Source organism: Suncus etruscus, chromosome 1, assembly GCF_024139225.1.
Source record: "Suncus etruscus isolate mSunEtr1 chromosome 1, mSunEtr1.pri.cur, whole genome shotgun sequence".
NCBI classification, from domain to species: domain Eukaryota; kingdom Metazoa; phylum Chordata; class Mammalia; order Eulipotyphla; family Soricidae; genus Suncus; species Suncus etruscus.
The window spans coordinates 103,804,311-103,817,488 of record NC_064848.1 but is presented as its reverse complement, the minus strand read 5'-3'; positions in this window follow the sequence as shown (position 1 = coordinate 103,817,488).

The following is a 13,178-nucleotide window of genomic DNA, read 5'->3' as shown; positions in this document are numbered from 1 at the left end:
ACAGAATGAACTCCAAAAGAGAAGAGAGGAAGGGACTAGGAAAAAATGAATGCATTAAAGTGTAGCACTACTGATAAGGCATCCATCCAGCTTCTGAGAAAGTCCTTTTAAAGCTCTTAAGCATTGATAGAGCACTAATTTCAATATCACTACTACCTTTTCTCTTTATTCTTAAGTCATTTTACTTACTTTTTTCTGACATCTAACGGAATCTTATTTCTTTTCCCCAAATATTTTGTTTCCTTTGATTTTGAGGCCACCTTACCCTATTCAGGGCTTACTTGTTATTTTATGTTCACGGATCCCCCAGGCACTGTTCAGGGACCTCGATGGTGCTGAGGATCAAATCTGGATTGGCCTCCTGCAAAGAGAAAACTGTAACTCCTCTACTATCTCTTCCACATATATTAGCTTCTCTACATGGACTTTCATATAAAAGTACCAAAAATATAAAATCTAAAACACTCATAATGTTTTTCAATAGTAAAAGATCAACTAGTTTTTGAATTTTGATTCTAAACATTTTATTTGCAATGTCTGCATATTTAATTGTTATCAAGATCATCAAAATAATATTTTATGCTGATGTTTCTTTAAAACAGCAACACAAAAATATTCTGGTTGCAATTCTTATTTTTTGTCTAGGTTCTTATTATTCATGATAAACTATAATGTACTCAAATTTATCAATCCAATATATTCAAGAACATTATAATTGAAATGATAATGATTGGTTAATCATTATGTTTGGAATATATCTACTTTTCTTGTATATTTACAGATAAAATAACTTAAAATAAAATATTTTTTTCAATTTTGGGAAAAATAAATAATGAGATCAACTAATAAAAAATTTAACCAGTAAAATTTATTTTATGTTGACAATATTTTATAACACAGCCTCTTTTAGCATATGATAATTAAGCAATACCATCACTCTTTCCTTTTGTTGAAAAATATAACAATTCTATACCAGGGAAGACACTCTATATTTATTGCCTTTCATTAATCAGCAAAATATTCTTTAATTTTTATCTAGTCTTAACACAAATTATTTTTAAAATGTTACTTATAAAATTATATATAAAAAGTATATTTTTGCCATCTAGCTTGTTTTTTTTTTACTGATTCCTAAATTCATCCTCATTTTATATTAGATTGTTAAATAAAATATGTGCATAAGCATTTTAGGATAATTGGGATATAATACAGAAAGGTATTATATTGAAGAATACCATTACCTAGGTGAAAAATAGATCTGAAATTAATAAAACATTAAGGATAACATTTATTATATAGGATTATTAATAACAATGATATTATAAGATCTATTTTCCAGGTGTTAAGCAATATATATTTTTTAAATTAGAGATAATCATAAGTTGAATACACCAATTATGGTCATTGTCTTTCTTATAGTCTATTTGATTAGTGAACAGTTCACTAATTAGTATGTATTTAATCAACAACATACTTATGTGAATTAAAAATAATTTTATTTGCAATAGTCACATATGAAAAGATCTTACTAGACTTTTGAATAATTTCCACAAATATAAAAACAAATAAATGTTTTTTAAGGATTAAAATTATTTCAATAATTAATCTTCAAAAAATTGAATATGACATTTCCACTTCATTATATATTACCAATGAAAGAAAAAGTATTAATTCCAAGAAAAAGCATGATTCAAGTAAGAGCTTGTACTATTGTAATTATAGGACATAGATTTTGTTAAACAGTCACACTAAATTCAGTATCTCTCTGGAACTATTTTCTAATTATTCAGTGTTTTGATGGTTTCACTTCAGCTACCACTGTCTGTGTTTCATCACAGATGGATAAGTGATGATTCTCTCTTATGTGTACAATCTGCTAAGAAGACAAGAGGGGACATTATTCTGGGTACCAGACGGAAATTGCTCTTTCTTTCAACATGTAATGGATATATATGAGGCCTTTGACCTTTGTGATCCACAGTATTTGACTCGTCCTAAACCTACATTTGATACATGTGTTTTATTTTTAATTTTAATTTTGTTTGCACAACATTTTACTAAACTTAATTTAGTTTACATCAGCATATTTCTAGATGTGGCTCTCTTTGGCTGCCTTTCAGTCTCATGGGCTATATAAAAAAATACATAAATTATTAAGTTTAGCATCATTGAAAACATGTGCATCTATGTAAAAATGTCATATATTCAGTGGCTACATCTGTGGCTTTGGTAATATAAACCCATAAACATGCCCAGTCCTGTATATTGATTCAAATAAACAAAATCCAGTTGGATACATAACCTAATATTGTGGTTTGGGTAGGTACCATTTTATTTTGTCAAACATCTAATGGGAAGAGTAATGCTATACACATATTGTTTTGGTTAGTTGGCACTTTCTTCTCACAAACATGATCCATTCTTCTGAATAAAATAACTGATTTATTCTTGTTGATTAATAACAATAAAATCATTTACATTTTCAATACTTGTATTTATCAGAAAATATGCTGCAATTATATACACTTTTAGGATATCAGATTTGCTCAATTTTTTATTTTTTGTACATAGGGTGATTTTTGTAGTATCATTTTCTAGGGAAGTAAAGAAACAAATAGCTAAGCAAAAATTTTATTAAATTTAATTCTGATAAGAGTAAGTGGATATTCTTCTATTAAATACCTCTAAATTAACATCTATGTTTAATAACAATGACTTATCTGTTGTTCTTTTTAACACATGAATTCCAAATCACCTTCTTTAAGGACTGGTAAGAATTTAAGGATTAGTCAGAATTTTCACACACACACACACACACACACACACACACACACACACACACACACACACACACATCTTTCTATGATATTTTATTGGCCGGTTTATATGATAGCAATTTTCCCACACAGAAAAGGGGAAAAAAAACTTCAGTTTTTCCCTATAAAAGGCTATACAAATTCTTCATTTTATTATCTGCAATTTAGAAAAGGTCCTTTCACTTTCCTAGCTAGTTCTAATCAAAACTATATAGACATTTAGGATTCTTATCAAATTTAATGAATAAAATTCTATCATTTTCACATATCAAAGTTGTAGGACTTCAGGACATTTCAGGTTTTTAATTTCAGTAGTTACAATGAATAGTAACTACTCTCAATATTCTTGACACATGCTTTATTAGTTTAATGTTACAATACCTGTGAAAAGACCCTAAGATAGAAATCTTAGAAGTCACCACAATGAGACTAAAAGGCATCAATGTTTCACTTCCAAACATCACAGGTCTAGTGAGTGATATGGAGCCTCGTGGATGCAGGATCAATTTAAAAAATCTGACATGCAGTTGCTTACTTCTTGGACTATCTGTCATTTGTTAGCTATATTATATTGACTTATATGCACTCAACAACTTAAGCCAGCAAGTGTTTATTTTTGCTTTGTTTCAGTGGCAGTAGGTGACAGACATTTACAACTGTATGTTAACAAGTCAGAGTAATACATTTATTCATTCATTCCAAACAAGTGAATTTGTCCCTAATACCTGCCTATATGCTCATAAAATTTTAGAAATATAAGAGAGAATGGTATGCTTTTTAGTTTTCACAATCTAATAAACTAATGAAAATAATGTTTGGATTACAAATAAGTGATCAATTGAAATGCCCACATTTCAATGGATGAGAAAAACTTGTTGGAGAAAAGTCAGAATCATAAAAATATAAAAAACCATATGCAATAGAGCAGTGGTCGACAATTTATGGCTCGCAAGCCACATGTGGCTCTTTCCACTTTTAATTTGGCTCTTCCGTGTGCCGGGCGGCCGCTCCAGGAGTCAGAACTCTGCTCCTAGCCTCTGTCAGTGAGCGCCCTGTGTGGCTCTCAAAATAAATTTCAATCGTGGTTTTGGCGAGATTTGACTCAGTGAAAAAAAAAAAAAAGGTTGCCGATAGAGTATCCTGGTCTTTTGTGTGTATTATTCATTTATTTACTTTTGGTTTAGGAGACATATCCAGAGGTATTCAGGTCTTAATCTTGGCTCTGCACTCAAAAATCACTCTGGAAGGCTCTGGGTACCATATAAGAGACTGAACCCAAGTTAGTGTCTTGCAAGGTAACTCCCCTTACCCTCTGTACAACGTCTCCAATTTCAGATGAAAGCATTCTGATGACCAGGAACCAATATCTGTACTCTACTGTTGAGGAGAAATGTTTACCCATTGACAATTTTAACAGAAAAATGTATGCAAGTAGTAAGTATATTATATACCATAATTACATAACCCAATAAAATCTGATATAAAATATGATACAATTTTACAAATGCTTAAACTTTTTCCAAGAAGTGTTGAACACAAACACTTACTTGTTTGCCCACACAGATAAATACATGGTTCATTTCTGAATTTTTGGTGTAATAACGCTGAAACTTTAGGGATACAAAGTTTGGTACTGTACACATAGAGTGTAATACTAAGCTCCTGAAATGGCTTAATATCATAAGACAGTAATAAATTAATAAAACTATATTACTAAAATGTTTATCCCTTGAGAATACTTTTATGCTTCCTTCAAGGAATTACTTTCCTTATTTATAATACAGATAATAACTGTCTTTAATGAATTAGAATATAATTGACATATGGTTGTCATTAAACTTTTGTTATTTACTATTAATAGTTTGTGATCTCATCACTTTTAGTAGACAATTGTTTTTATTAAAAGTAATTATTAGCAAGTTCATTATTTTTGTTTTTCTACAAAAGAAAAAAATTTGGTGGCATAGGTGAGTTTCCAAATAATGCCAAATAAGTCATTGATTTTTCATAAATATTCATAATTATTCTGCTGCAATTGCATTTTCCTTAAATAAAAGTGCAAACATTACCCAGTTTCTATCCTGAGCATTGTTTATATTGCCTGAGCACCTTCAGAAGTGATCTCTGAGCATAAAGCCAGTAGTTTTTAGCAAAACTTGGTGTGGCCCTCAAAAAAGCAATCAGTAGAAAAGGTTAGTGAAAGGAAATACTTCAGCTAGATGAAAGGACCTAATTAATTTCTAGACTTTTCATTTAAATATCATTATTTTTAGATTCTATGCCTGTTTACATAAAACTATCTGAATATAGCCCAGCACAATATATCAAATATTAGATAATTATTTCAATATGCTTCTTACTTTTAAATTAAAAAATGTCAAAGATACTCTTTGATACTATGTCATAATTCAAAATTATGTTAAAAAATTTGAGTTTTGGGTGTCAGAGATAGCATAGCAGTAGGGCATTTGCCTTGCAAGTGGCCAACCCAGGACCAATGGTGGTTCAAATCCCACCATCCCATATGGTTCGTGTGCCTGCCAGGAGCAATTTCTGAGCAGAGAGCCAGGAGTACTGAGCTCTGCTGGGTGTGACCCCAAAATACCCCCTCAAAAACATGGAGTTTTTAATATTATTTCTTCTTAAATTTGGAAAATATATAATTGAATATTATTCTTTTTAAACTTAATTGATTGATTGGTTGGTTGGTTGGTTGGTTGATTTTTGGGCCACACCCAGCAGCGCTCAGTGTTTACTCTTGGCTCTGCACTCAGAAATCACCCCGACAGGCTGAGGGACCATATGGGATGCTGGGAATCAAACCAGGTCTCTCCCAAGTTGGCTGCATGCAAGGAAAATGCCCTACTGTTATGCTATCTTTCCAGTCCTAATTATTAGTCTTAATGCATAGTTAAATAATTCATATTTGAGTGTCCAGAGCATAGTGCAGCATTTGCCTTGCACGTGGATGACCCAGGGCAAACTTCAGTTTGATTTCCAGCGTCCCATATGGTCCCCCAAGCCAGGAGCGATTTCTGAGTGCACAGGAGTAACATCTTAGCTTCACGGGTTATGGCCCAAAAAGAAAATAAATGAATAAATGAATAAATAAACAAATAAATATAACTAACCAGATACATGTAAAGTATAAAGAAACATAATGGTGGAATAACAAATAAAAATAGGAACAAAGAACCTGAGGAGGAGTGTTAGAATATAAGAATAGTAGTAAACATGTTACTTGAGGAAGGGGCAACATCTATAGTGAAGTGGCACATCTAACCAGGAGATGGTTCTGAAAAGTGGTAAAATGTAATATACAAAACCTTATCAGCAACAGTGCTGTAAACTACAGTGCAAAAACTTATTATTTAAAAAAAAAGTGCCTCTCCTATAAGTTGACTGACTAGTGGAGATAAATATTGGTAGAAGGACATTGGTGGAGCTAAGTGGATACTGGTGAATCAATCAATGTTGAAACATCCTCAGCCTGAAGGCCAATCATAAATAAGTTTTACTAAATTAAAAGAAGAAAAAAAATAAAGAAATGCTAAGAGATTTTGGATAGTATCCTAATTAGTATTGAATATGCTAATTGAAACTCAAAGCAAGCAATATGTTTTAACTATCTCCAAGAAAATGCCACAAAGTATTTTGAATTAACACTATCAATACAAAAATAAGTAATATGCTCTACTTGCATTTGACTCAGTCAGCGGAATTTTTCATTAATAGTGTTCTGATTTCTTCAGTAGGAAATTTCAAATTACAATACTTAAATAATGTATTTAAGTCAAAAATTGCTATCATCTCCAATATACTTATCTGCTTCTAACTTTCTCAAGAAACATTAGTATTTAAATATTTATGTTCCCTATTCTTTCAGGTGCTCTTTACATATATATATATATATATATATATATATATGTATATGTATATATATTTCCATCTGCTAATACATTCTCTGTGTTCTGAGTCAGATCTGGACACCATGTGTTATGGCTATAAAATGAAACAATTCATTCTTTTAGTGACACTGGTTTCTTGGGCTATATAACAAGTTACCCTAGAAACATTTCAATAAAACTACATATGGGTGGCAGAGTTTCAAGGTTCTTTTTTTGTAAGGCAAGTTTCTATTCATAAATCTATGCTTTACTTATCATGTTATTTCTGGCCACACTTTCTTTCGCCAAAGAAAAGCAACCCCCCAAAAAAAAATTGGTACTTTATTTGTACTCATTTTGAGTCACACTTTAAGAATGGCTGATGTCAGTCATACAATTAATGGATGAAAACAAAAATAATTTCTGATTTAGAAAAGCATAAAATTGAACCTCTATTAATCAATCTTCCTGGAACTTAGCTTACATCTGTATGCATAAAGGTATCAATATAACTTTCGATAATCTTATTCTAGAATAAATAAAATAGCTTTTCAGTATAGATTTGCAAGTTTAAAATCAGTTTTACTTTTGCCTGATAGAGATAATGCTCTTTGAAGACAACTGCTGAGATGGTGCTGACAGCAAAATAAGAGCTGCTCTCCGCTTCTTTGATCCAACTAGAGTGATCACTTCAACCCCTGGCACAATCGGTTGGTTCAGGTCAGAGGGCCCAGAACAGATTATAGAGAATCATGTTGCACAAACTGTAGGACAAAGAATTTAGCCAAGAAATGGGTTGGAGCATTGAAGGCATTAGAAAAGCCAACTGCACTATTTTTTGTTTTATAAGGGTCAGGGTCAGGTAGAAAAGTGAGAGAGGAGTCTAGCGGGCCTTGACCTCAGAACTTTTCAAGCAGCCCTGTGCTCCAATAAACTGCCTCCAGCTGAGAAACAGAAAACAGTAGTATGGGTCCTATTGACCCATTACCAAAGAAATAAGGAGATGAGGACACGTCCAAACGTCCAAACTGTCTATTGTTCAATCAGGCAATTTCATGGCACAGTAACACCCCGTTTTAGGGTGAGAGGAAAATATGAATAAAAAAAAATTCAGTAAAGACTAGGGTTAAAACAAAAAAAACTAATTATAAAAAAAGATTATAATTGATATTCAGGGAGTATTCTAGGTTTTAGAAATAGGATCTACATTCTCTTAGAAGTTAGCTATCCAACATATCCTCTCTGACAGCTTAGAAAATTAACTTGAGGTTAAAATGCACACCAAAATTTATCTTCTGGAGAATGTGAACAGTTTGTCTGGAGTTTTGAAGCTTATGTCACGCTATCCAAGATGTTTGTTGATATGTTCTCATATGGGGGTCACTGAGTATAGAATATTATTTATTGTTCTCAAAATATGCTTGTGTTTAAAATAGCTAACAATGTTAATGCTTAATTTCTCATTATGGTTATATGAAATGCAAAGCAGGCAAATAAAAAGTTGCATGCAAAATATGAAATAATCTTGTTGGTAGTTTTAGAAGAAAATGAAAAGGAAACTATTAAAATAAACGTAGCAGCCAATGTCATACGTAGCATAAATAGGAAGTGATAACAATCATCAAATTTTACTTTTACACTATTCTCATTTTATTAATATGGAATTCTGTCTTGGAGTAGCTTATGCCACTAAAATTCAGACATGAAGTCTGCTACTCATCAGGGAAGCTCTCTTGAAAGCAAATACAGAGAAAAATATAATAATCAGTGCATGTAATAAAACTTATAATAGTTAAAGTGAGGTTTGAAAATTTCCAATCAAAAGATGCTGTTATTAAGTTGTATTAATTATAATTTCAATATCCCCAGCATTAATTATTTTATATGATTCATCTTTTAAATGAAATAAAGATCAAGAAAAGTTTTGAAATCAAGAAAGTCTTTAAAATTTCAAATATAGTTTGTTACTATTCCTCCCAAGAAGTTAAATTTTCTCATGTTTATAATTTTTACAGTGAGTTGACATTTAATTTAAGCAAAGCTCTTTTCTAAGTAGCTAGAGATAAAATTGGAATTTTGTATTTAAATTCAGATAATACTTTAATGGAAAAATTACCAAAGATATGTCTGATGGTTAGTAGAAACTAACCATTTCAATGCAATATATATGTATAATAAAGGATAAAGGATAAATTGAACTTCAATTTCCTTTTTCATTTAACATACACAAAGCATGGATTCACTTATTCACCTTTCTTTGTATGAAAGACCTGGATTGTTATTAAAACGGGGATAAAACTTATTAATTTTCTAAGGTCAAGTTAAAAAATCTTCCTCTTTCACCTTTGGTTCTTTGTGGTGAGCAGTCCTCTGTGCCTCCCGAAAAGGAGGCATTTGCTCTGCATCACCACCTCCTGCAGAGCTCCTGTTTTGGTTGTACATCATCCATGAGGAATGTGACCCTGGCCTAGGGGCTAGGAACTAACCATAAATTTGCAGTTCTGTTGCCTCTGCCTTGCTGTTCAAGGCAAGTTTCCTTAATTCCAATGATAAGTGAGGAAAGGGCTGGTGAAAATGTCAAAGACTCTTAAAAAATTGTTTATGAGTCAACAGGCTTTTGCCTAACTTCTTGAGTGTATTTTATAGAGAAAGTGTGGTTCTTAGACTAATGCATGTGTAGTACTACTTTTATTTTCATAAAACCATACAATCTAGACTGTTCATTATATTTTTGGATATTTAACATAGAGGAAAGCTATCAAAATATTATCAGTTTTTGATTTGCTAGTTGAAGAAGTTAAATTTCAAAGAATTTAAATCAATTCTGAAATACCAGCTATCTAGAGATTGCGTCAGATATATAGAGCAAACCCTGGGATCCAGAAACTTCCAAGAGTGTAATCTTTATAGTATAAGTATCTGTTTCCTCTTAGATCACATTAGAATTTATAGTTGATCATGCCATATGTTAGTATAAATATCAGATAGGAATAGCATTGCTGAAATAAATTAATTTATTTAATAAATTTTTTTTGGTGTGGGAAAGAAATGGGTAAAGAGAGGATTTGAATGACAGAAGTACTCTGGAAATATTTCTGATTCTGTACTGTATTCCTGGTAATGTTTGAAGCACTATATGTAGTTCTTGGGAAAATGAATAAAATTGTCTGCATGAAGGAAAGTGCCTGACCCCATGAATTAATTCTCCATTCCATAATCTATTGAATTTCTTATTTCACACATAAGAGAGACCATAAAAACTTGCTTACAGAAACTAAAAAATTATAGAATCAAAATGTGTCTGTTTTAGTTATTAGATGTTTCCTTTATATTAAATATATAATTTTTTCACATATCAAAAAAACAAGCAGCATATGTCTAATATTTCTCTTTTATTCTTTGTGCTCTCTGTTTTAGCTTCTTCAAACCATGATTAAAATATTAGAGAGATGGGTTCAGGTGGACTCTTAGTGGTCCTCAGGTTCCCCCCTCCCTCCGTACTCCAGGGGGAAGGTGCATGGGGAGGAGGGCAGGCAGACATCTGGCTTCCGGTTTCCTCTTTGATTCTGGAGACCAGCTCTTGCCAGGTATGGGGTTTGGGGAGGCCCCATACCAGAGCCTTTCTCCCTAGCCTTGGGAGTGCTGGGAGGCTTGGCAGGCCCCCAGCCATCCTTGTCTTTTTTCCCTGACTACAGGCCTTCCCTGGGTGCCAGCTCAGATGGCCAGAAGTGAGTTCAGGTGGACTCTTAGTGGTCCTCAGGTTCCCCCCTCCCTATGTACTCTAGGGGGTAGGTGCATGGGGAGGAGGGTGGGCAGACATCTGGCTTCTGATTTCGTCCTTAATTCTGGAGACCAGCTCTTGCGAGGTATAGGGTTTTTCTCCCCTGGACTTCAGTCTTTCCCTGGGCACCGGTCTAAGTGGACTCTATAGGGGTCAACAGGCTTTCCCCCTATTTCTCCCTACACTAATGGGAATGCACTCTGGGAGGAGGGCAGGCTGTTCTAGCACTGGTTTATATTGGGACAGTCAGTGGAAATTTTTTCTCTTTGTTTTCATATTGATAGTATTGTGTGCATATATTCTATATATCCATAATATTCATCTTGTATTGGGACCTTGATACAACCCTACAAAGCTCATTTCTAATATTTTACTGCCTCAGTCCCAACCCTTACTTCCCCCCATCCTCCCATGTAGGTGCAGCTAATGACATGAAGCTCACCACACAGAATGATAAGTGCAGTTAGAGAAATAACTACACTGAAAACTATCATAACAATGTGAATGAATGAGGGGAAAAGAAAGCCTGTCTTGAGTACAGGTGTGGGTGGGGTGGGGAGTAGGTAGATCTGGGAAATTGGTGGTGGGAATCCTGCACTGGTGAAGGGGGGTGTTCTTTACATGACTGTAATCATACAACTACAATTATATTTGTAATCACGGTGTTTAAATAAAGATAATTAAAAAAATCTAAGTGCCATGCAAAAAAATAAAATAAAATATTAGAGAGAATGTATGCTAATTTTTACATTGAATTTTAAAATAGTCCTCAAATTCTTATGCCTCAAAATTATTGTTCATATATTGACAAGCCTAAAATAGTTGTTACTAGTACAGAAAACTTTATCTCATGTAGATATTTAGGAAATTAGTCATCTATATTGTAACTTTTTCATCTCACAAAGTCTGGTGTTAGACACATCTAGCTGAAGGAGGAAAAGAAAAACTGATATTGGTATACACTTCTTAACTGTTTTGGTACATAAAGGACATGCCACTTCTATTTGAATTACATTAGAATGAACTATTCTATGTGCTTTTCTAAGCCCAAAACACTCCAGTAACAAACTTATAGTGAAAAATAATACAACTTTTATAGTTTTGTTTATGCAAATTCATGAATTTTGAACTAGCCTACTAATAAATTAAACAAAGTTTCTTTCTAATGGCACAGCAAAGTTTGGGTTCACATTTTCGTCACACACTGTAGTCTTGTTGAGTTTGAGAAATGATTTGCAGCACTAAGGGATCAGTTTGTGTCCTGTCTCATCACCTGACAGTAAGATAAAATCAACAGACATGTCATCCTTTGATCTGTGCAAAAACCAAGAGTGCTAACTAAAGAAGACTGACTTTGACAACCATAACTGGGCAGAACTTATCCGGGGACCAAGAAAACCCCTACCTTAGGTTTTAGCCTAGGACTTGTACAAAAATCAAGATCTCTAATTCCAGAGATCCAACTTTGACAACTGAGACTGAGCAGAACTTCAGGAAACACAATGAAGACTGTATCCTAGGCTTTGGCCTAAGATCTGAGCAAAAACCAAGACCACATATTACAGAAGACTGATCACAACAAAAATGATGGAACAGAACTTCTAGAACCGTAAAGAAAGACTGTATCCTAGACTTGTTCTATGACTGTGCAAAGTACCAAGATCTCTAGCTACAGAGGCCTGATTTTATCATCCACAACTGAGCAGAAAGCTTCCTGGCACCATAAAAAGATCTTGGGGGTGGGGCCGAAGAGATAGCATGGAGGTAGGGTGCTTGCTTTGTATACAGAAGGAAGGTGGTTCGAATCCCGGCATCCCATATAGTCCCCTGAGCTTGCCAGGAGCGATTTCTGAGTGTAGAGCCAGTAGTAACCCCTGAGCGCTGCTGGGTGCGACCAAAAAACCTAAAAAAAAACTAAAAACAAACAAACAAACAAACAAAACCCACCTCCTTGGGCTGTTTGGAGCATGTTTGGAGCCAGTAGTTGTTCGCATGGCAGTATGTTTCAAGGGCGGAGAAACCCTGTATCTCTTAGGTAAAGTGAATTCTCTTTCTTATTTCCTTAATACTTACTGTGCCTATGCCAAAAAGAAAAAAAGGAAGCACAATCAATACTCCTTCCTTTGTTTTTTCTTCTTTTTATTTATTTTTTCTCTTTTTTCTTTTTCTTTGTTTGTTTTTTCTTTCTTTCTTTTTTTTCTTTTTTACTCTTATAATTATTATTTGGTAATATATTTTGTTGTTGTTTCTGGGTGCTTTTTCTTTTTTTGATAGTTACTGTTTTGTTTTGTTTTCTTACCCAGCAGAACCACACAACTTGAATCATCTTGTTCTGCCTCATGAACTGAGAGAGGAAAATAAAATTGAATGGTACCAAACAGCCATAAGGACATTGAGTGGAAATAAAAAATGATCAGACTTAAACACCAAATTCAAAGTCAACAACAACAGAATCAATACCCTATTTACAACAAGCTAAACACAGAGGGGAACATTTATACTAACACCCCGAGGGACAGAGAAGCAGATATGGACACATTCTAAGAAAAGGAGGGAGGACAACTCTGGTGGTGGGAGTGGCCCTGATTCATTGTCACTATGTACCTTAATTATTACTCTGAAGAATTTGTTATTCACTTTTGGTCACAATAAAAGTTATTTTTAAAAAAGTTTGGATTCATATTCAGACTTTGA